The sequence below is a fragment of the Nannospalax galili genome, unplaced genomic scaffold, assembly GCF_000622305.1.
Source record: "Nannospalax galili isolate Female #2095 unplaced genomic scaffold, S.galili_v1.0 scaffold197, whole genome shotgun sequence".
Lineage (NCBI taxonomy): Eukaryota > Metazoa > Chordata > Mammalia > Rodentia > Spalacidae > Nannospalax > Nannospalax galili.
In genome coordinates, this window is record NW_008339846.1 from 2407588 (window position 1) to 2433659 (window position 26072).

Consider the following 26072-nt stretch of genomic DNA (forward strand, 5'->3'; position numbering starts at 1 on the left):
GAGGTGAGGGCAGGGCCAGGACCAGAAGTGGTGCTCCTGGAGCCCAAGAAAGGGACTGGGTTGCTCTGGGTGAGAAGGGTCAGGAAGCAGTATTGGTTCCCCAGGTGTCTGGGGCCCCAAGACTAGGAGTGGCGCAGGGCTCAAACTAGGAGTATAGAACGGCGAGGGGGGGGATGGGAGGGTGAATGTGGCTTGGAGTCCCAGCGCGGAGAGCTGCGCTGTGCAGTCATTCTTTTAATAGTTAAAACATTTAAACAAATAAAATTTGCTTTTAAATACAGCTTTGCCCACATTCTTCAGCTGGGCAGCTTCCAACCCTAACGATAATGACGACATTCGGTAGACTTTGGTCTACTCTTAGGAGCACAAATTATTTGTGAGGAAGTTTAAAATTACCTGCATCTCCTTTCAGTGCCCATAGAACAGTGTGTATCAACGACTTAGTATTTATATGGTTTTCATTTCCTCGTCTTTGTTTTCTGCACGTTTGCTCTGTTCGGACTGAAAGCCCTGTGCTCTGCTTTCTTGGTCTTGCATTGACCAGGCTCTGATTTATTTTTCTTGCCTCTCCTTGACTGTCTTCATCCTTTAATCTCTCACTTGTCTGCATAGTTTACATTTTTCTTATCTCCTGTAAGTGCATTGATCATTATAGCTTACTAAGTGAGTTTGAGGTTTTTTTTTTCCTTCCTGCTTTACAGGGTAGAAGGCTCTTCCTGATTAAATATGTTGCTGTTAAGGATACATTTAAATCTTCTCTTCTCCTCTTTCCCTCTGTTCTCATTTTTTCTCATCCTCCTCTAGCTTCTTTTGAAGGTGAAAGTCATCATTCCAAAGAAATGTGTTTTATAGTTATTTTCTACAACATAAGGATTCCTTCCTGGAGAGAGAAGAGGGGCTCATCAGACTCAGAAAGCTAAGAAAGCCTAACAGGTTCTGATATTCTCAAGGTCTCTCCCCAGGGTCATAAAAGCAGCTGACAGTTGCTGGGGAGAGAGGACTGTTTTGTGAAGCTGTGTGAAGGTTGGGCAGGGAGATCCAGGATTGCAGATCTTGTCAGTTGGAGTGGGCTTTCAGGTGATACAGCTACCTTTGAGCCCCCTATACTCCTGTGAATCACCCCAATAAACTCACTGCCTGGCTCACCAAGCTGGACTTGGTGGAATGATTTCTTTGTTGTAGTGAATAGATGTTTATGTCTTCTCAGGAAAATCTACATAACACATTATCAGATATTTTCCCTATTTATATTCCCACCTACCCAAGGTGGAAGACACAAAAGAAAACATAATGCCCCCTCCCCCAGCCCCTGCTCTCCAGCCTTCCTGGATGGAGACATGTGACCTTGTTCTACCCATCACTCTTTATCCACGACCTAGATTGTAAGGTTATCCAATCACAAGTGGTCAGCCCTAGACACATGTATATATGAACAGCACTGAATGGACTCAATAGGTCATATATATATATATATGTATTCAATAGAATATATATAATCAATAGGATATATATATATATACACACACACACATATATATGTAAACAACCTTATGAATAGGATTAGTGCCCTTGGATGAGACACAAGCATCCTCTTACATCCTTGCCTTGCTGTGTGGATATAGGGAGACTTTAGCAGTCTGCCATTTGGAAGAAGCCCTCACCAGAGATGTCTATGATCTAGGGCTTCCAGGCCCTAAACTGTGAGCAATTTTTATTATTCTTATTATTTATCTCCCCTCAGGTGTATCACTCTTTTTATGGCAGCTGAATAAGACAGCCAACCATGCATTTATATTTCAAATGTAATGTTCAAATTGAATTATTAGCCTACTACTCACACAAGGATGTGAAACTTCAGTGACTCCATGATATGGCCACGTGAGCAGGGTAAAATTTTCCTTACAAAGTTTCAGTGTTGACAGGATCTTAAGAGCATATTTCTGGGGACAGTCCCCAGTGTAGTGGAGTTGGGTGTGGTTTCTGCTCCTTATTGGTGGAAACACATTCTAGAACAAGGCTCTAGTTCTCTTTGGGACTCTCTTGTTCTGGGATAAAGGGTAAAGCAAGTGTGTTCTCTGAAAGCCCAATGTAAAATCTGTTCCCATATTTGATGTAGGTAAAGGACATTTTCCCAAATGAGAAACGGTGCAGTGGTCGTCAGTTTGAATCTCTCTGTTTTCCCTGGTTGTTCCATGTTACACACCTGCATGGAGCACCACTGTGTAGATGGATGTCCTGTGGTGTCTGTGATAAATTACCATAGATATACTGGCTCTTACTATCGCTTGGATGAGGAGGACTCAGACTCTGTTTGCTGCCCTGCCTTTTGGTCATAGATTCCCAATCTCGCCCTAACCTCGTGGTGACAAGAAGCAGATTTACTGTCTTCTACTCTTTCCTGTTCTTAGCAACCTGTTTTTTCTTCCAGTTAACCCTGCTCCTGTAGGATTGTAGGGAAGGTGGAAATTCCATTGAACCTGATTATTTTCAGCCCAGGCTTTCTCATCAGTACTTGTGAAATGAGTGCCCCTGTTGCTATCAATCCACCGTGGGCACCCATACATGACACTGAGTTGGGTAGGACCCTTAATAATAGCTTTACCCATCGCTCTCTTGCAAAGAAAGGCCTGTGTAAGGCCTGTGGCAGTGTCCACACAGGTGAGAGCATACTTGCACCCTTCACTGATAGACAGGGGCCCTATATAATCATCTACTTGCCAGTCTCTTATGGGGGAGGCTGACTTATGCACATGTCCCATCATGGCATCCATCCTTCAGGGACATAACTGGGAACACACTTCACAGGCCTGGACTACCTGTTGGATGTCAGAGTATTTTACTGGAACAACAGCGGCTTTGGTTACTCTCTATCCTGTGTTGGCTCCCCTGTGGTCAGACTTGATATGAATCCAGTGAGCTGCTCCTAGGGGAAACTGTGGGCAGATAGCCCTTACTGTGGTAAGAGTATCAACTTCCTGATTCCCTGGGGGACTCACCAGGTGGTGGGCAGCCACATGGTAAACCACCAGGGACACTAGCTCCTGCTGCATTTTATTATATATCTCCTTCCACACCTGTTGTCCCCATAGTGACCATCCCGTCACCTGCCAGTTTTCTTTCTCCCCCTGAGCCATCCATAAGGTTAAGCCTTTGAACACAGCCCAACTGTCAGTACAAATGGTCACTGGCCAAGGCTCCCATGTTATTACTATCCATACAGCTCTTAATTCAGCCCATTGACTGCTCTTTCCCTCTCCCCTTTCCAGCCCCATAATTTCAGTGTTCATCTGTACTGCCACTGCTACCCATTCTGGCATGGGATGCCTGCTGGTGCCATCAGTATACCAGACATCAGCTGGAATTGGGTAGCCCCTTCTAGTACTTGGTCAGGTCTTGATGGAGGGTCAACTATAGGAGGTGGAGGGAGAGGCTCTGTGCCTTGAAATGACACCGGCTCTAGAACTGCCTGCACGGCACTTGTGATCAGGCTTGCTGACACCACCCCTCGCTGTTGCAAATATGGATGCCATCTTTGCAGTGTTTGGTTTTGTGCTACCCCTGACAGGGGCTTGGCTAGCAGGCCCTCCACCCATCCTTTTATGGGATATGCAGTTTTTATAGTAATGGATTCCACCTGTTGCAATGTTTTATAAACAGCCAGCAGTTGCTGTTCTAGAGCTGTGTACCAGGACTCCACCTCTTTTCACGACTGGGACCAGAACCCAATTGGAACAGTCTGTTTGGGTTGTTGTTGCCACAAGCCCCACCCATAGCCCTCAGGGCTCCTGGTGACTTCCTAGAGAAGGGACACCAAGGTATTGGGGCACACAGCTGCTTAGCTTGCCCAACCAGTACCTTGGCCTGCTCCAAAGCCTCTTGGGCCTTTACATCCCAATCCCATGTAGCACCTCTCTTTATTAGAATATACAGGGGACAGGGTGACCTGAGCAAGATGAGGTATAAAAATTTGCCAATATCCTAGAAGTCCCCAAAATACCTGTAACTGTTTGGCTCGGGGGGAGGTTCCCCCCTCATCCCATGAGGCTGCCTTCCTCTGGAGCAGGGGTGCAGTTGGAGTTACCTGCACCTCCTGGTGACCAGTTTCTCTTACTTCTGTGATAAGTTGCTGGTCTGGTCTTAAAGCTCTCCATAGGCTCACCAGCACAGCATTTGGTTGCCTTCCAATTTTGCCCCTAGCGACTCCTGCTCTGTGCAGATCCATCCACATCTGTGCTTGGGAGACATGGAGGGGCCCTTTTGCCAAGTTCCTGCCCTTTTCCCTTGTGTCTTCTTGCTTTAGCACCTTTCAAACCTTGTTTACATGTTGGTCTAAATCATTTAAATCTGCCAAGTCCTCTCCTACCTCATTCAGGCCATGGCCAACCATGGGGCTCAGCACTGCCACCAAAGCTCCATTCTCACGTGGCAGCCCCCACCCATCAAGCAGGTGTGCCCACCCTGTACCATCTACAAGGTGGCTGCCACCTCGGGATTTCTCCCCTTGACTTCGTCTGCTTAGGTGGCCTAACCCTAGTTATACATCTCACTGTCCACTGCATTAACCACTGCAGCCACCCCCACCAAGCCTATGGGAATGGCCCACCAGGTTAACATTTCCTCGGCCCGCACTCTCCCCTCACCCCACTTTACTTCAGGTGCTGGTCTTTTCCCGTATCAGCGACATCAACACTCTTCCAAACTCATCCTCAGTTTTGTTGTATCCTACCAGCTCTGCCAATTATAAAGTCAAATTCACTGCTGGAAGGTGCATGTGGCATCTGGTTCCCTCCTCCAACTGTCCTTAGGAGAACTCGAGGTAAGAATTCTCCAAAATCACCGTTTGGAAAATCCTAACGAGTTTGTTGGACTTGCTAACTGAGCTTGGGGTGCTGGTTTACTTACAGAAGAGTGGGTGCCCCCCCGCATTCATAGCTGTGCTGGGAATTCCATATTCAAACATAAACCCTGCGGCTTCCTAACAGCCACACAAAATGGTGACAGGCCTACCCTGTGGCTTTCTTGGCTTATATGTCCTTAGCCCCGCCCGCCATGCAGCTAAGGTCAACTGATTGGGTGGGAGGGGTAACGCCCCCCCTTCCTCAGAGTGTAGGAAGGAGCTGGGACCACAGCTTACTGTCATAGTGGTTGGAGGAACTTCCAGGTAACACCTTACGGGGGTGTTGTATTACAGCAACGGGAAGATAGGCTAAGACAGGGAGCCCCATTTTCTGCTCTCAGCCCCTCATCCTCACGTGGTGTGTCATGGCTGTCCCTCTGCCCCAGTGCCCACCCAGCTTCCCTAGCTGAAGACCAGCACCGGAGCAGCACTGTTGTACTCAGACCTCAGGGGCATCCACCCCATTCTGATGAACCACAGACACGTAGAATGTGGCATGCCTGTACAGAAGTTACTGTGTTTCCCTCACAGACTTTCCTTCTAAGATTCCTTTGCTAGGGAATGCAACAGATCCAGAAAATGGTCATAACTCCCAGCCTGCCCCTCGTTCTTTCACCCCAAGGATGTCGCCACTCAGCAGCTCTGGGGTTGCTCTCCTCTGCTCTACCTCAGGTGTCCTAGCTGTGGGTCAGAGTCTCATCCAGAGATGTCGAGCTTGCTTTTCTGCTCAGTGTTCCTCTTTTAGTTCAACTGTTTTGCAAACATCAGATGATGAAGATGGGAAATGCCATTCTTGTACTGCCACAGCAATGTTTTAAGACAAAACATACCCTAGTGTAGTAGTTTGCAGTGATGATCCTTTGTTCTAATGTTCGTATGCCTGCATGTGACTGTGGTTCATTTGATCCAGTCTGGGCTACATAAGGCCTCCCTTCTTCAGGCTGCAAGTCAGGTGGGCACAGTTCTGGGCTATGGCTGGGGTCCAGATCTTCTTACTACAGGTGTGTTAAAGGGGCGATTGTTACTTGAGGATGCCTTTCCTGTAGAAGATGGCTAGACTAAGAGGCTGAGTAGGAACATGAGATGCTTCTTGAAACTGGTCTGTAGCCACCACAGATTGCCTTTTGCCTGCCTTCTATTGACTAAAGAAAGTCAAGGGAGGCAGGCATTATCAAGGGTGAAATGGGGCCTCAGCAGGAGCAGAGCCTGTGGTCCAGGCCTCAGCAGGGACAGGCAGGCTCTGTGACTGCTAACACACAGCACCACAGTCCCAAGCAGTCTGTGCTGGCCCTCTGACCTACACTCTCTCTTCCGGTCTTTTGTTTGTATTGAACAAAAGAGGGAAAACAGGTGATAGGATCAGGGTACAGTTTTAGATAGGTGTTGGTGGAAAGCCCATGATGAATGTGACATCTGAGCAGAGGCCTGAACAAGGCAGTGTCTCTCACGAAAGGCTGGGAAGAGCATTCCAGGCTGGGCGAGGGGTGTGCAGGTGGTGGGAATGGCTTGACCCCACCTCTTGATGCCCTGCATCAGGGTGAAGCAATTACAGTTTTTAGGTGGAAGTGGACCTAGGCTCCGGCAGAAGGTGAGTCTCAACAAGCTTTCCGGTTTGGTTCAATGTGGTTCTCGGATCCATTAGGGTTGGATAATGGCAGTTAGCATGCAGGCAGGGTAGAATGGCTGCAGCACAAGATTCTGAAGCAAATGGAATGATTTCTCTGAGAGTCTCAGGATGTTCATTTTTTGCCTTACCAAAGAGGGAGGGAGATTTCCTTGGCAGCCCACTGAGGGCCATTTTGCAGAGCCTGCAAGAAGGGCTGAGGGTACATGGAGGGTTAGATGTGAGTTGGGTGGAAGGGCTGCCTGGGGACTTAGAACTGAATTCTGGGGTCAGACTTACCCTGTCCTTTGCCTGATGACAGGCATTTGGACTTGCAAATCTTGAAGAGATCAGATGCAGAGGGAAAGGGATGAAGGTGGAGGCTTTACTGCATTGGGGGGGATCAGTGTTCTGCTCTGCACCCCAGCGCCAGACTCAGAGCCACAAGTATGACAGGTTTGCAATACACAGGCACTCAAGCTTAAAATTCACCTTAAATTTTTCTTTTTTTGAGACAGGGTCTCATCCTGTAACCCAGACAAAGCCTAGAATTTACTATGTAGCTCATGATGAACTCAAACTCACAAGAATCCTCCCGTCTAACCTCTCATGTGCTTGGTTTACAGATGTGTGTCACACCTGACACTTTCAAAAACTGTACCCACCTCACAGTCTCATTGTCCAAATGAACTACATCTTTAGGAAGGTGTTGTACCCTGGAGGTAAGCAGTTTGTGTCTGACCCAAGATCCCAGATAATGCAGCAGGATTGAGTCCCCCCCCACACCTCAGCCTTTCTAACACTCAGTGAGGCATGAGTCATAATGGGGCTGGCTGACCTTTGCTGGGTGCTGGGATGATAGCTTCCCATGGCTTCAGACACTTAGCTGTATTAATTCAACAGTGAATCTAAAAATTTTATAGCCACTTTTGAAAGAGATGCATTTTTGCTCTGGAAACTGTAATTGAGTATGTTAAAACTGTAATGAAATGCTTCTTCTAAAAAAAAAAAAGCTAGATCTAACACACACACACACACACACACACACACACACACACATCAGAATGAAAATGCTTCTTGTGTCCTAAAACCTTAAGTGAGGTGATACTACTTATGTAGATGTGAGGAAATATATCAAAGTAAAATTTCGTATGCGTTTAAAGTCAGCCTACATATAAAGTAAGGTTCAGAATCTTTATATATATATTATCCACAGTCAAGTGATTCTTCATAATTCTTTGGCACAAAAGTCTATGCAGGTGTTAGCTTTACAGCCACTGTGACAAAAACAACTGAGAGGAGGAATGGCTCGTTCAGACTCACACTTCCAGAGGTTTCAGTGCAAGGCCAGTTGGCTGTGTTCTTCTGGTCCGTGGTGAGGTGGGACATTGCTGTGGAGAGTGTGTGCAAAGGGAGCAAAGCTGACCATGCTGTGGTGGTTGGGAAGGATGTGGGTGGAGATGGAGATCTGTCAAAGGCATGTTCCTACTAATTCCCGCTTCCTGGAGGGTGAATCCCTCAGAGGATGAATCCAGTGATGAAGTCAGAGCCCACAGGATCCAGCCTCCTCTCAAGGCTCCACCTTGGAGCCTGAACACAGCTACCTTGAGAACCAAGACTTCAACTCAGGAGCCTTTTGCAGGGAACTCTTCACATCAAAATGGCAGCTTCAGGTTGGAACATTCAGATTCATAACACAGAAACCAAGGGTTGGCCCAGTGATGTTCTTACTTAGAGGCGTGGGGAAGAATTCCTTCAGGTTACAGACCAAAGTCAGTTCCTTGATGTCATACGACTGAAGTTCCTCTCTGTTCCCTGGGTGTTAGACAGGGGTTGTTCTTGGCTTCTGTGGTTCCATTCAACTAGTAGAGGCTGCTCCCTAGTCTTTACTGATATCCCTTGACCTAAAATATACCTTAGTAATAGAAAGTTCAAGATTTGGTAAGGTCAACTGATCAGGAGCCAATTGCTAGTGGGAAGATGGTTTGTTCCCCCACCTGTCCAGATAGAAGGCCAGGCCATATCATAGGTGTGTGTGGGGGGGGGCACCAAGATGGATCAGGAACAGGAGTGAGGGAGCTACAGGCAGGGTCCTTAGGCTCTTGGATATAGGGACCCTGGTTGACTGGCACTTGGATTATTAGGGCAGGTGCATGGTGGCCTGGTGTGTGGTAAGAAGCCCATAAGGGAGGTGATTGGAGTTGGGCTCTGGATTGGCTAGTGTGCATTTGAAATTCATGTTCCAGGTGAGCATCTTTGGGAATTATTTAGTCCTGGTGGGATCAGTCCTCCACGGCCAGTAAGTTCGCAGATGTTCAGCATTGGAACACAGCACAGAAATGAAAAGACAGGGTTAGTAAGTCTCCTCAGCTTTCAAAGCCAGCAGACAGTCATGGATTTCTCTCATACTATTGTTCTCTCTCATGTCTCCTTCTGCCACCAGCCAGAGTGACCTCTGTGGTGGTTTGACTGAGAAACGTCCCCTGTAGGCTCAAGTGTTTGACCACTTGGTTCCCAGGAAGTAGCACTCATGGAACCTTTAGGAGATGTGACCTTGCTGGAGGAAGCACACCACTTCCCTGGGGGCGGGCTTTGGGAGTTCATAGCCTGGCTCCACTGCCGGTTTGAGCTCTGCTTTATGTTTGCTGTTTGAAGACGTGATCTCCCAGCTTTTGGCTCGCTGCTCGCTGCCACACCTCCCCACCATGGTGGACTCTCTCTCACCCCCCAGAACTGTAAGACAAAGTAAATTCTTCCTTCCATAAGTTGTTTTCTGTCGTGGTATTTTATCACAGCAACAGAAAGTAACTAATACTGGCTCTCAGTTGTTCAAGGTTCTGGTACTTAGGATAGACCAGTCTGGATACTATCTCTTCTAAGTTGCTCCACGTCAACAGATTAATAACCTTAATGTCTGCAAAGTTCTGCTGCTGCGTGCATAGCCACAGCATGGGTGATAGTGCATGCAGCCACAGTCCTGGGTCCAAGGACTAGAAAATCTTGGCAGACCAGCTTGGAGTTCTCCCACACACGTGAAATTATCAAGTTAATATTTGCGTATTACTTACTGAGGGATGGTTGGAAAAAGACAGAAAACTGTGCAGAGGGTAATAAGAATTACTCAGAATTTTATTCCTATGAACCAGCTTCCTTGGAGAGTTCCATCATCCATGTTATTTTCACAGCTGAAATATGTTCACAGTTATACATTCTTCTGAATTTCATAAGAATTTCCCCATGACATTACCTTCACAATAATAATTGCCAGCAGCCACAGCGAGAACATAAAATGAACTGATAATATTGGAAATGTGAGAGATTTCAAAGCTCTGCCAAGATTTATGATTATTTTAAAGAGATTTTGCTAGAAATAGCTACATTTAAAAAGACACTTGAAGGCCTGGAGAGATGGCTCAGCAGTCAAGAGCACTGGCTGCTCTTGCAGAGGACGCAGGTTCGATTCCCAGCACCCACATGGCCACTAACAGCCATTTGTAGCTCCTGTTCCAGGGGATCCAATGCCCTCTTTGGACCTCTGAAGACACTGCAGGACATGGGTGCACTGATATTCATGCAGGCAATACACTCATACACATAAAATAAAAACAATAAAAATATTTTAAAAAGACTGTTGTATCCCAACAGCAGAATGTCTTCCCTCCCCCCTCCCTCCCTCCTTCCTGTCTCCATGTCTTTCTTCTCTCCCCTTCAGTATCTGTCTTTAGTATAACATGGAAGTGGGAGAAACATCACAGCTCTCTCACTTTTCCTGTAGAGAAGGAGCTCATTCTTCATCACTGTCTTAGTTTCTTTTTCATTGTTGTGGCAAATACCCTGACAAAAAGCAGCGCACAACAGGAAAGGGTTTATTTGACTTGCATTCCAGGCCACACACCATCACTGTGAGGCAGTGGAGGCGGAATGACTAGTCACATCACATTCACAGTCAAGAGAAGAAAGAATAACACATCCTTGATCTCAGCTAGCTTTCTCCTTTCTGTTCAAGACCCCCTGCCTAGAGAAAGTGGACTGGGTCTTCCATTCCACCTCCATTAACACAAGTCAGTCCCTCACAGACATGTCCACAGGGCAGCTTGGTTCCAGTAATCCCTTATTTGGCTCTCTTCCCAGGTTATTCTAGGCCGTGGCAATTGGCATTTAAATCTAACTATCAGCACCATCTGTATGAATCCAGTTGCTGTGAAATCCACTGTCTGATGCTCATTAAAACAATGGCATTGTGAGAAAAGTTACCTTTCGTGATGGGCTACCTGAAATCACACCCATGGCTGAGTGAAGATTAGACCCACTGTTCCTTCTAACTCATCTCCCATAGTGCACAGGGCTCTCTGCCAATCACTGAACGCCCTGGTGTGGTGGTGGGGGTCTCACCAAGCCCACCCTGTGAGCGCTGTTCCCACTTTGCTTTCTAGTCACTTCTCTACACTCTTCTATTCACTTGTAGTTTTCCTGATGAACATTGGGTGGAGTGGGAAGGACTCTGAGTGGGTGGGAGGTAAGACATGTCCCACAGGACAGGTGTTGATGTTTGCTAAGTTAGCTCTGGTGCCGACTAGGACTTGGTTGGCAGGCTCCTGCAATCAATGGAAGATACCCAGTGGACAGAGTCTGTGCTGGCTAGCTTTAGTGTCAACTTGACACACCTGGGTTGAGGGAGCCTCAGTTGGGGGATTTGCTTCATTGGACTGACCTGTGGCCATGTCCATGGGGCACCTTCTTGATTGTTGAATGATGTGGGAGGGCCCAGCCCACCGTGGGTGGTGCCACCCCTGGGCAGGTGGGCCTGTGTTGCATAAGAAGGCAGGCTGAGCAGGGGCCAGGGAGCAAGCTAGTAAGCAGTGTTCCTCCATGGCCTGTGCTCCAGCTCTTTCCTCCAGGTTTCTGCCCTGAGTTCCTACCTTGAGCTCCCTGATGAACTGTGACCTGGGAGATGTAAGATAAAATAAACCCTTTCTTCCCCTAGTTGGTATTGATCAGAGTGTTTTGTCACAGTAATGAGAAAACAAACTAGGACAGAAATTGGTACTGAGAGTGGGGTGTTGCTGTGACAGACCTTACCCAGTTGTTTTGGGCAGGACTGTGGAAATGTTTGGAACTTTGAGCTGGAAAAGCCATTGAGTGCTTACAGTTTGTTGCTGTGGAGCTTGGAGCAGTTATGCTGAAAGTGTTGTGAACAATGGAGGCCTGGATTGTAAAGCTTCAAAGGGAAGCAGAGACTATCAGGGATGTTTGATGTTTTGAATTGGGAATCTGTGGGTTCTGCTCAGCTGAGGCTGGAGAATCAGCTATGATTAAGAAGAGACCAGAACCTGAAGTAAAACCTTTGTTTTACTGGGACAATTGATGCTGGTTAGCTGGGGCTGAAAAATCAGCTGTAAGTAACAAGAGACCAGCATCACTGAGGTGAAGTCTTCTGGGAGGTATTTCCACAGGGTCAGCACACAGAGGGGACCCGAACCTCCATCTCTAGCTGAAAGCAGGACTTGGTAATGTGTAAGAGTCTCCTGCATGGTTCTGGTGTTGAAAGCGTGAAGGGGTAACAGAGAGCAGCTGAGGCTTGGCACTCTGAGAGGCCAGGAAAGGCCATAGGTGAAAGTGCAGCTTCAGTTTCAGTGAAGACCCCAGGATTGAAGGGGTCATGGAGAGAATCTGAGGCTTTGTACCATGAGAGGGCAGAAGAGGCCATTGGTGAAGGTGCAGCCTCAGTTTCAGTGGTGACCCCAGCTTTTTGGAGATGCCAGGACCATGGGACGACCACCAAGGACAGTAGTAGGTGTGGCGTGGAGCTGGCCTGGGTCTGCGAGACGAGCTGAGTGTGCTGTGGACGGCAGAGTCAGAGAAGTGGAGCTGCCAGAACCCTTTGGAGGCCAGAAGATCGTGAGTGAATCCCAGGTGTCCAGCCTTGAGCTACTTTGCTGGACTTTGGTTTTGCTTAGGTGTGCCCGATTCTTCCCTTTGAAATAAGACAGTACCTGTTTTGGATTTTACTGAAGCCCACAGTTAAGAGACTTTTAAAAGGGACTATGGACTTTTAAGTATTTCGATGCTCTTTAAGGACTGGCTTTTAAGGTTGTACTGTCTTATGTTGTGATATTGACATCATATCTTACGGACAAGAATTGGAAAAGTTATGGTTTAACAGTGATGTGTTTATGTGTCAAGTTGACAAGGGCTCAATTGTGCTGGATGCTTTAGTTTCAACTTGACGCACCTGGGTTGAGGGGCCCTCAATTGGGGAATTGCCTGCATGGCACTGGCCTGTGGCCGTGTCCATGGGGCACATTCTTGATTGTTGAGTGATATGGGAGGGCCCAGCCCACTATGGGTGGTGCCACCCCTTGGCAGCTTGTTCTGTATTATATAAGAAAGGAGCCTGGGCTTTCTCCAGGGGAGTCAAGGCAGTAAGCAGCATTCCTCCATGGCCTGTGCTCCAGCTTCTGCTTCCAGGTTCTCGCCCTGAGTTCGTACCTTGGGATCCCTGATGAACTGTGACCTGGGAGATATAAGATAAAATAAACCCTTTCCTCCCCAAGTTGGTATTGGTCAGAGTGTTTTGTCACAGCAATGAAGAAACAAATTAGGATAGAGTCCTATGTGGTGATGTGTCCAGTGCATTCTTTGATCAATCTGGTGGACAAAGTCCTATGTGGTGATGTGTCCAGCGCATTCTTTGATCAACCTGGTGGACAGAGTCCTATGTGGTGATGTGTCCAGCGCATTCTTTAATCAACCTGGTGGACAGGGTCCTATGCGGTGATGGGTCCAGTGCATTCTCTGATCAAAACGTGGGAATCTTGAAAATGTGATGTCTCATTGCTGCTGGAGTTACAGCAACTTGATGCTTAAATTGGTTTTAATATCTAGATAGGAGACTTGATATTTATCTATGAAAATACAAATGGGAAACAAGATTTTATTACTAAAATTTTGCTAATCATTTTACTCCCTGAAGACTGTGTGAGGAGATGACAATTGCTAGAGGGTGTGAAGGTTGTGAGTCTGTATAAACTCCTCTCTGTGGGGTTATTTCAGAGAAGGAGATCTCTAGAAAAATGTTCAGTGCAAAGATTTTATCCTTGCAGAGCCGTATGTTATACTGAGGCCTCAGCTAGACATGTGTCAAGCCTAAGACGTTGGGAATAACAACTAACAATTCATTAATCCTTTAGTATTTCAATTGTCAACTTTTTTTGGCTGTTCTAGAAGATTCCATGGCTCATTACTGTTAGATCTCAGCAAGAGGCAATGCTTTGAAAGCACCAAGTTTGCCCAAATGGCAGTGATTTTTTTTTATCTCTAAGAGGCATTTGGCCTCATTAATATTTTAGAATCATCGACTGTTCTCTTTAAGGTCCAAACCATTATTTATAATATTAAAACTGATCACTGATCTAAAATGAAGGGACAAAGTGGTCATCAACTTAATTGATTTACTCTAAATTATGCTACAGTCAATTACTTGAGTTTGAAGTTTTAGGGATTAAAATCTCTTTTTTTCTTGCCTGAATTAGGGGTCAGTTGAGAAAGAAAATAGGTGCCAGGCAGTTGCACACCAAACTTTAAACTTTTAATTATTTTTTTATGTGCATGAGTGTATTGCCTTCATGTATGTGAATGCACCCGTGTTGTGCAGTGCCCACAGAGGCCAGAAGAGAGTGTCAGATCCCTGGGTCCAGGAGTTATAGTTGTTAGCCACCATGTAGATGCTGGGAATGGAACCTGGGTCCTCTGTAAGAGCAGCCAGTGTTCTGAACCACTGAATCATCTCTCCAGCCCTCAAACTTTTATTAATAGGACACTTTTGAGGTTGGGTAGTAAAATGCAGTTAAGTCTAGAAGCATACAGGCTTGCTCAGGGTTCTCTACCTGCCCATCTACTCACCTCAGTCCTCCTCTGCAGGGAAGCCCCTCCCAGCAGACACAGGATAGATGGATAACATATTATGTGCAGGTAGAATGCAAAGCCAGGAGAGAGGAGAGACTTCTCAGGCACTCCATGCCCCAGCTTTTCTCCCTAATTCACCAGAGAGATAGCTACTTCCACTCCTCATGTACTGAATAAGGAAAGCTCCATCTCCTCTATCTGCAAACACAAATACTAGGCATGGGAAGGTCTTTATGGCAGACTCAGAAAGAATCCAGGAGCTGGCCAGTCATTGGTGTGTTTTAGAAAGCAAATTTGGAAGCTATTTCCATACACATAATGTTCACTGGCTTAGTCTAGTCTGTAGATCTCCTAAGGTTTTTACATTTCCTCTTTCTTTTCCAGCTCTTATGGGTATACTTTATTCCTTCCTAGGCCTGTGACTACATGGTAGATTACAGTAGGTATTTCTGTGATGACACTGTGCATTAAGCAATTCTGAATATCAGTGACTTTCAGCAATGCAATCTACCAGACAAAGGTGGAGATGCGCAGGTAGAGAGGAAGCAGGTAAGGCCTGCACTGCTGACCCACTTGTGCACTTCCTCCCTTCAGAGTCTCCCCTTTAGATCTGGAGCCAGACCGTGGTTTGAATTTTTATTGTAGATGACGTGAGATTCTTGAGTAGGGACTGAGAAAAGCAACAGAAAATAGTCACAGGGCTGTGAGGTGCCCAGCCCTAATGGATACATCTGCAATGTAGCCTCTACACCTAAGGATCAGGGAACATCATGGAAGAAGGGGTGGAAAGATTGCAAGAGCCAGAGGAATAAGAGCCCCGCTGCTAGTTACAACATTCCAGACATGACAGGGACGCTGCATCCATGAAATCTCCATGGTGTGGTAGTCAGACTAGATCTGCATAATGATAAGGCCAGTTGGTATACCAAGGTGGATGGGGAAAATTTCACAGGATCCCATCTCAGGATGAAGAGCTACAGGCAATCAGTGGATGCTGAGGGAGGGAGAATTGGTTTTCTCCAGGGACTAGCTCCCTGAGAGCATATCTAATCCCTGTGGGAAGCCCTAAACAGATGTACACATGAATACCACTAAATAGACTCAGTGCATTATATATATGTATATTATACATGTATATGTGTATATGTAACAATAGTAATCAAAGAAGAGGACAAAACTTGTAAGGGAGTGGGAAGGGATGGGAGGAGTTGGTGGGGAACTGGGAGGGTTACCATATAATACTCATGCATGTAATTCTTAAAAAATTTTAAAAATTATAATAGAAGGAGAAGAAGAAAAAACCTAGTCACAGGGAAGGGAAAAGAATTCATTATAGGAGCCCCAAGGGCAGAGGCACAACAGCAATGGATTTTGAATGTGAAGGTCTAAGTTGCCCAGGAAGGAGAGCAGCCAGAAGCTGGCAGGGATCAGGGCTTGTGTTTACATAAACCTGGCTGTGTAGAGGAGAGAAAACTGAGAGTGCTTGGTGTCTGATGCAGAAGGTCCCAGAAGTGAGGGACATGGTAAAGGTGTAGGGGGGGGGAGGAAGGAAGAAGAGGAGAGAAGAGGAGGGGAGCGGGGGGAGAGGAGAGAAACAGGTGTGAGATCCCAGCAGTGATGCTGTCATGACCACGCATGGGCTCCTCAGCAATGAAAAGGTGACAGAAGTGAAGACCTTAACTGGTGGGGGTGGGAAAATCTTCTGGATGAGGAGCTTCTGGATGAAGCAGGAAGGGAAGCCTGAGAGGTGGTGGGCATTGGTGTGGGGCACAAGGAGAATGAGGTGGAGGTGGTGGGTCATGCAGAAGGGCATGGTGGGAGGAAACTGGGGGTGATGTCCTAGAGATGAGTCAGCACGACTGTCCTGGGGTCCCAGTTCCCACATCTCAGCCTTTGTCCATTAGCACTCAGCAGCTGTGCTGTAGCAGCTGAACGGCGCATCATGGGACGTCAACTAGGAACTGGGCAGAAGGTTAACATTCTGGATTAGAGCAGTCATGACGATTAGGCCTCTGACCCAGGCTGAGGAGACTTGAGGCCAATGTGGGTCATTCTGGGTAATGGGGTGGACAGAAGCTGCTTCGGAAGGCAGGCTGTCAGACATCCCTCACAGCTGTTCTTACTCAGTGCCTGAGTGTGTAACACTGCCCATGATCCATCTCTCCTTATCTTTCAGCTTCTCATGCGTCCCTGGCTGCATGATTTTCAGGACCCAGTACAACACTGAAAGGCAGAACCACTGTCCATACATTAAGGATGGCAAGGTGGGGCAGCAGGACATGGGTGGAACCCACACTCTTCCCTGCCTTGCCCCCACCCATGCTCATACACTACCTCTTCCCTCTCTCTTGGCTCTGTCCAGATTCTATTGTGGAATTAAAACCTATTTCTAAGTCAGTTCATTATATTTTTCCAGGCTTCTGCTCCAACCCCTTTTAGTGACTTCTCTTTTCTTCATTATTATGTAGGATTATAACAGTGTTGAGTGGATGAAGGAAAAGTAGATGCAGAGTGAGCTGTGGAGGGTCAGGCCAGCGAAGCCTTGTCTCCAGCACAGCTGGATGGAGAAGCCTCCAGGTGCTCCCTCTCAGGATCAGGAACGTGTCGCTGTTCTGGTACACTGCAGTTGTTTAAGTTCTGCCCCACAGTGGAAATGACCAGTCATGTGAGCTGCAGAGGTGAATTAGCTTCTTGGCCGTGAAAAGGTGCGCAGCATCGTACTCACCTCGAAAATTTTAGTGAAGCAACAGCCTTGACAAGAGTCACTCCATTTTGAGTCTAAGTGCCATGAAGGAGTGACACTACATCTTGTTCACAGAAGTAAACAACCACCATCTGCCAGCACACCAGGAGGCACCAAGTGATCATTTATTTGTACCAATAGATAGCGACACCTGAAAATATATCAAATCAGATTATGAGAGAAACAGCAGACAAAGGAGATTATCAGTCACACAGATGTAGCCCTTCACCTGGGATGAAAAAAGGAGCACCTGAAGGCAAAAGTGCAGCAGGCACACTAACTAACCACATGGTTACTGGTCATGAGCCTCACCCAGGAAAATGGCCAGAGCGGACACCTGCCTCCTTCCTCAAGTTCCAGCTCAATGCAGTTTCTCCTGCCTTCGATGCTCAGCCCACTTCAAACTGACCCTCAACATAGTCTGCCACCTGGACCTGCATCTGACATATCTGGGATCCTCAGGCTTCTTACCTGGTCCCTGGCAGACCTTTCTCTCTACCTGTATCATTTTCTGCCTCCCACCTCAGGACAGCCTTTCAGTGCTGCAGCCTCTGTAACCCTTTCTTACCCATTCTGTAACCTGCATGCTGTGTAATGTATGATCTGAGAGTTAATGTTCATAATTAAGACTGCAATAAGAGAACCTGTGATTGCCAATGACAAGCTATTAAGCAAAATCAGAATTAGTTGGCAAATTGCAGCCAACAAAACTGATGTAGCTTGTGAGCTTATTATTTAACAAATTATACTGTAAATATACATGGCTGTCTATTTAAAATTTAAAAATTATTTTATTTATCATTATTGTGTGGGGGTGCAAAGCATGCAGATGTGCCACAGCATTTATGGAGAGAGTGGAGAACAACTTTGTGGCAGTTTTCTCCTTCACCTTTATGTGGGGTTCTGGGTGTTGAACTCAGGTCATCAAGCTTGGGTTGCAAGCACCTACCCACTGAGCCATCTTGCTGGCTCTGGCCGTCTATGCCTTTGACACAATATGTTTATGAAAACCCCCCAGGGTGAAGCGTGTCTGGAACAGGCTACTGGATATAGCTGGTCTGGCTCATTGTGGTGTTCACTGTGGGATGCCTTGGACATGTGTCCACCTGGCCAGGCTGTTCTCTCTCATTCTGGGGAAGCTGATGTTGGGAGCCAGGTCAGCTAGGACAGACTCTGTGGATTGCTTTAATAGCAGCTGAGATCATCTTTTGAGGCCATCCCCTAAGAGAGGGCTTATCTTTGGGGAGATGTGCTCACTCTGCAGTGCTGTTTTGTGACTTTCTACCCCAGTGTAGGGTCAGAGTCTAGAAAACCTGGTGAGATAAGCAAGGCATATCTGTCTCCCTTACTTTAGTGCTTGACTCCCTCCCTCCCTCCCCCTCAAACTCTCTTCTGTCTCCCTCTCTCTTGTACCTCCTTTTCTCTTCCTTTCTTCCTCTTTCTTTTCTTTCTGTGCTGGGAACTGAACTTGAGGTCTTCCATGATTGTGAAATTCTACCACTGAGCTCTACCTCTATCCACATATATAGCAAGGGCACTTTCTTGATTTTTCTTTCAAACACAGGGACTGATACAGCATCAAGTTAAGTGAGATCACATACACCCTTTGAGAGAGGTACGGAGTTAATAATCCAATTTTTTATGACCAAGAGAGAATGAACAAATGAAAAGAAAAATCGTATGTCTTTGACCATGCTGAAACTTAACTAAGATAGCCAAGCATGGCTGCTCAGACCTGTGCTCTCCACACCTGAGAAATGGAGACAGGAGGATTTTAAATAGTCTGGGCTACATAATCAGCTCTGAGAGAGCCTGGGTTGCATAGTGAGACACTGTCTCATCTCTCACTCCCAGGGCTGCATAGCGAGATGCTGTCTCATATCTCACCCTCAGTAAAGGAATGAGGTGATGGCTCAGTTGGTAAAGTACTTGCTGTGTAAGTATGAGGATTTTAGTTTAATCCCCAGCACCCATGTAGAAAAAACGGACACATGGCAATTGCCTGTAGTCCCAGTGTTGGGGAGTAGAGGCAGAAGGATCCCTGGACTTGCTGGCCAGACAGTTTAGTAAAATCAGTGAGATATATGATCAGCAAGAAACCCCGAATCAAGAAACAAGGCGGAAAGGACTGGAAAAATAGCTCAGCATTTAAAAGCTAAGGCTCATCAAGAAATAAGGGGGAAAGAGTTGAAAACCTGCAACATCAGCCTCCAGCCTCCACATCACTGAACCGCACACACACACACACACACACACACACACACACGCGCACGCAGACAAGCACGCACACACACACCAAGCTCAATTGGGAATAAATATAATTATATTTATGTGCCATATATAACACATTGACAGAATAAAATATTGATGTACTACAGGTATATATTATATGCATGTATAATATATACAATATGCATTGTATTTTCCATGTTACATTATAAAATATCATACACTGATATAATAAAAGTATATTTAGGAAGCAAAGTTCTAGTGGCTTTGAAGGATCGTAAGTTAGTCATGGATGTTACCAGAGACTGCAGGAAGGCAGCCTGCTGAGGTAAAGTAGATGTGAACCCTGAATTTACCAAAACAGGAAGCACAGAGGAGTGGTCCAGAGCGCTTAGGGAGAGGGCTGTCTGGTGTACTCATTTCCTTAATCTACAAGGCTGTCTGGTGTGCCTAGTTCTTTAAAGCACATCTCTGCTTTCTGTCCTGGAGTTGGATTATTGTACTTAGATTTCGTGATGAAACTCTGACTTCTTAGAAGTGATCTGGGAATTTTGTAGAGCGTTATTATATATGCACATGTAGGAAGTAAAGTTCCGAGTCTATTGCAATCTATTGGAATCAGATAAAAGGAAATAGAACACTAATACATAATTACTTTTGGAATATGACGACATAATTGGAGGCAGTGAGGGTTCGGTTTGCACAAGCCTGTTTGTACATCGCCTCTTCCTCATGTGGACAACAGCTTGGAGGTTAGAGAATAAAATATCAATTGAACTGGAAATACAATTCAAAGCCATTTAATAGGTTCAGTTCTGCGTGCTGCTGTTTCTCCCTTTATTTTTTTTCTAAAAAAAAAAATATGTTCCGCTGGCTTTGTAGCCATCTGTTCAGAGCAGTCTGTCTGCAGAAGAGCTAATTAAGGGAAAAAGGATTTGTCATCTTAAGGAATGCTGACAACTCTTGTGGCTCTCAGGGGAGCAAAGTCTTGTGAGAAAATAGTCTTGTTTTGTTGTTTTTATTGATGTTTATTTTTTGTCTAATTTTCACTCTTTTTGATGTGCAATCAAGATATCTGCCTATTTTTCAAGAAGGGCACACATCGCCCTCAGAGTGGGACCACTCATTTCTAAGAGTCCACTTTTCAATTCTTATAAACATTTTCACTTTGCACAACAAGCCATCCTATCACTGTGGCCTGTTTTATAAAAATTACATTTTAATTTACTGAGAGGGAGGGAGGGAGGGAGGGAGAGAGAGAGAGAGAGAGAGCGCTTGTGTGCATGCATATGGAGTTTAGAGGACAATTCTCGGAAGTCAGCTGTCTCCTTCTACCATGTGGGTTCTGGGAATTGAACTCAGGCTGTCAGGCTTTAGCAGCAAGCATCTTTAGTTACTGAGTCTTCTTGGTGGCCCTACTGTGACCTAATTAATTTTTTTTTTTTTTACTGGTGGTTGAATATACACTTATGCATGCATTTAACACAAAATTTACCATTAAAACTATCTTTACATGTGCATTTCACTGGCATTCACATCAGTCAGACTTTTGTATAACCATTGCCTTTATTTCCAAAATGTGTTCATCACTCAGCAACCAAGGACTATTTCTGTTAGGAGGACGTCATGCACTTGGGACTTCTGGGTGTTGGAAACTGCATCCTCCTGATGCGTCGGAGCTGTCTTTGTTCCTTGATGACTGGAGAACAAGATAGAAGGACAGTTATTCCTTGGGATTTTAACACCAGTCACAGGGGATTTGGAAAGTGCATCAGGAAGTATACATGTTTCTAAATGCAAATGTAAGATCCTCACAGACCCTAGAGCTTTCTTCTGTTAAATTATCTCCCCCCGCCGCAATCAAGTCAAATTTATAATGTGCAACGGCCTTGTTCCATTTCATGGGCACACTGTCCCACAATCAACATATAACAAGGCATGGTTTTGCAAGTTGGTTTTGGTGAATGGGAAACGAGAGAGGTAGGCAGAGTTGTGAACACTGCCCTGTTTTGTTCCTCAGTCTCAGGGGAGCTCCTCCCAGTGACTCATATGTGTTATGGGGTGACAAGACTAAAACGGGGCCTTGCGCTTTAAGTCCAATTGTTTGCTTTTGATCCAAATGTAGTTAAATTATAGTCTTGTTGGTTCCTGGCCAAGCTGCTAACAAAAGTTGTGGGAGACCATCTGCTCTAAGTGATCCTGTCTACATTCATCATCCCAGTCTTGGTACCATATTATACATAGCTGTCTTTGCTTCTGTTCCCAGATGTGTGGAGAGCCACTATTTCCAAGTGCAAGCTCCTTCCAAGGTCTTCCTCTGAAGCACAATCCTAACTTCCCATCATATAGACCTTTGTTCTTGGTTCTGTATTCAAATCACTTTGAGAGCACCATTTCACACTGTTCTTCACTTAGCCATGAAATAGAGAAGACAGTGGCTTTGGAGGTGTAAAAATGCAGAGTTGCTGTCCCACCCAGCTGAGAGACTGAAAAGTTTCATCTGAAATTGATTCTACATCACTGGCACCACTAAGCAAGCTCGAAAATGCAAAGAGCCCTTTCTCCAGGGTCTGCTTGCTGCTCAGATTGCAGGCCCCTGTCTTAAAGTATACTTTCGCTAAGTGTCAGAATCTATACCTATGGCCTGATAAGAGTGTTGGTTCTTCCTGTTCATTAAGGACCTATCAAATGAAACCCTACATTTCTCTGCTGTTTCTAAGGACCTGATGTCAGAGTTCTTTTTCTTTCTTTTTTTTCTTAATATTTAAAAAAAAATTAGAAGAAGCATTTCATTACAGCTTTAACATAACAGTTTGCATAGCAAAGATGCATCTCTTTCAAAAGTGGCTATAAAATCTTTAGGTTCGTTGTTGAATTAGTACAGTTATACAATATTGAACTCAGTATAAACCCTGTAAGACATAAAATTGAGTTTTTAACCTTTAAAAAAGATCTCCATTTCATTTTAAAATATACTATTTCTTACAGAAAGACTCATTGTTTTTGCTACTAACACTGAGATGTTGGCACATGCGTCCCTAATCTGTATGTATCTGATTATTACTAGTCATAACCAGTTGCATTTGGATCCTTGGCGCCTGTGTATGTCTATGAAGTCATCGGGTAGATTTCAGTGGTAAAGGTTATCACCTCTACTAATTAACATGACATAAATTTCCATGCTTCCTCCTCAAATATAATTCATTTTTTAAAATTTGTTGATTTTTTTTGGTATCTATATCACACAGAAAACTTAAAACATCTTATTCAACTATACACCCACTTCCCAGATGGCACCCTCCCATAGCCTCCCTCCCCTCACTAGAGCTCTTATACTCTGTTATCCCTGCTACTGTCTGCTATGTTGTCAGCACCCCAGCCAGTCCCCACTATTTGTCCATCTGGTGAATCTAGTCAGGCTATCTAGAGGCCTTTGTTTTAGGAATGTCAGCTGTTCCTCATCTATCAGCAATCAGTTGTCAATACTCCTTTAGATAAGATTCGGGTCTGCTGTTCATTTTCCCAGTTCTATGCTAGGTTACTATCTTGGAGTCCCTTGTGCGACCCTGGCAAAAACTCAAATGAAGGTATCTCCTATCTGGCATTGTTGCTTGTTATGTAGCCTTTAGCTATACATATGGACTCTTAAAAAATTATATTGGCCCCTTTAATCTTTGGTTATACTTTCCTTTTGGGTGTTTAAGGCCATATAGTTGGCCCAGTAAAACCAATTATTTTTACTCTTTAGGCTGTTTGAGAATCGGTACCTCAGGGGTCACATGGGCTTGGGAGGAGCCCCTGGATCCTTTCTTTTACCAGTTCTGCCTATGTGAAGATAATTCAAAGTTTCTACTCGACCATGGCTGGCTTCGCTTGGAAGCATGGAGGAAATGACTCCTCTGTTTGTAGACTGGACACTGGTTCAAGTCCATCTAGTGGGGTCTCTTCCGCCTCCTTGATCACGAGGACAAGTCACCCCAGGACATTTTGAGAGATGCTCATAGTCCCCTGGAACTAGTTGACCTATGAGGTCAGGGAGCAAAAACTGTCCTTTATGTCCCTCTGACCAAATTATTATAGGCCTCAAAGTATGTCTGTTAAACACCCAAGAAGGTTAGTTCTACCAATTTGGTATTTTTCATTACTGTGTGTCATGTAGATAAATCTTGGTCAAAGACCAATTGTTCTCAGATAAACCTTACCTAGACATATATTTCTTGATCTGGTATGTATAATTTGACAGTAGGTTGGACTAGTATGATTCCCTCTGGTTTTTAAAACCAACTAGGCATTGTTTATCTTTCACATTGTCTCACCCCTCCATCATGCTTTTCCCACTTAAGGTGCCCCCATTCCCTCCGTCTCCCTTACTAATACCCTTCTCCGATGGTCCTACCTCTCTTAGTTCCTTCTTTCCCTTTATCCCCTAGGTTCCTTGTATACACTTCCATCCCCCTTCCCATAAACTAACCCAATTTTTATCCATATCTCCCTTATTAACACCTGTTCCCTACTCTTCTCTTTCAGGTTCTTTCTTTTCCTTTACCTCCCTGGTTCCTTTCCATTATCCTGGTTTCTGTAGTTATGTCTGGATACATACTTACTTATCAGGGCTTGGTTCTAAGATCCACATATGAGGGAGAACATATGTCGATTTTTTTTCTGAGTCTGTGTTACTTCACTTAGTATAACAGCTTGGGCTGGGTCTTTTTAAAATCAACTCACAATCAAAACAATCCCCCACAGACATACCCCCATTTGAACTTGATCTACATAATTCCTCATTAAGATTGTCAGTGACTCTAGGTTGGATCAAGTTGAAACTCAAAACTAACAAGCACAGTGCTTTTTTTGAACTTAAAAGGGATCCCAAATGCTTTTTACTATTTCTGTGTATGCCAAGGAGTGGTATAACTGGGTCAAATGGGAGGTTCATTTTAGTTTTTTAAGACTTCACACTGCTTTCCATAGGGGTTGAACCAATTTGCAGCCCCAAGAGCAGTGGATGAGTGTTCCCCTTTCCCCAAATCCTCTCCAACATTTGGTATCATTTGTTCTCTTGATCTTATCTAGTCTGACTGGGGTAAGATGAAATCTTAAAGTGGTTTTAATTTGCATTTCCCTGATTATTAGTGATGTTGAACATCTTTTAAGATGCTTCTCAGCCACCTTTACTTCTTCTTTTGAGAACTCTCTGTTCAGCTCCTTGGCCCATCTTTTAATTGGTTTACTTCCTTTCTTGATTCTCTTCTTTTTGAGTTCGTTATATATTCTGGATGTTAAACCTCTGTCGGATGTGTTGCTGGTGAAGATTTTCTTCCATTCTGTGGGTTTTCTGTTTGCTTCCCTGGTTGCCTCCTTTGATGTACAGAAGCTTTTCAGTTTAATGAGGTCACATTTGTTGATTCTCGACCTGTTTCCTGAGCAATTGGTATCCGGTTTAGAAAGTCCTTTCCTAAACCTGTATCTTCTAGGTTTTTCCCAATGTTTTCTTCAAAGAGTTTCAGAGTCTCAGGCTTTGCATTGAGGTCTTTGATCCTCTTGGAGTTGCCTTTATGCACGGTGAAAGATAGGGGTTTAGTTTCATTCTTCTACAGGTGGAGATCCAGTTTTTCCAGTACCATTTGCTGAACGTGCTGTCTTTCCTCCAGTGAATGTTCTTGGCCCCTTTGTCAAATATCAGGTGGCTGAAATTGCATGTACTCATATTTGGGTCTTGAATTTTGTTCCATTGACCTATGGGTCTATTTTTGTGCAGTACCATGTTGTTTTTTTTGACTATAGCTCTACAATACAGCTTAAAGTCTGGTATAGTCATCCCCCCAGCATTGCTTTTAGTGCTCAGGGTTGCTTTGGCTATCCGAGGTCTTTTCTGCTTCCATATGAATCTTAGGATGGTTTTTCTAATTCTGTGAAAAATGTCATGGGGATTTTGATTGGCATTTCATTGACCCTATAAATGACTTTTGGTAGGATGGTCATTTTCACAATATTAATTCTTCCAATCCATGAGCATGGGAGGTCCTTCCATCTTCTGATGTCTTCCTCAATCTCTTTCTTTAAAGATTTAAAATTTTCATTGTAGAGCTGTTTAATGTCTTTGGTCAGGTTTATTCCAAGATATTTTATTTTTTTGCAGCTATTGTGAAGGGGAGTGTTTCCATGTGCTTTTTCTCTGATTGCTTGTTATTGGTATATAGAAAGGCTACAGACTTTTGTAGGTTAATTTTGTAACCTGCCACTTTACTGAACATGCTAATAATTTCTAGGAGTTTTCTTGTGGAATTTTTGGTGTCTCTTAATTATAATATCATATCATCTGCAAAAAGGGATAATTTGATCTCTACTTTTCCAATTATTACTCCTTTAATTTCCTGCTCTTGTCTTACTGCTCTTGCAAGAGCTTCAAGCCCTATGTTAAAGAGAAGAAGAGATAGTGGACAGCCTTGTCTGGTTCCTGATTTCAATGGGAATGCATCCAGTTTTTCTCCATTTAGAATGATGTTGGCTGTGGGTTTGTTATATATGGCTTTAATTATGTTGAGCTATGTTCCCTCCAGTCCAATTCCCTCTAGGACTTTGAACATAAATGCATGTTGAATTTGACAAGGGCCTTCTCTGCATCCATTGAGATGACCATGTTCTTCTTGTCTTTAAGCCCATTTATATGATTTATGACATTTATTGACTTACGT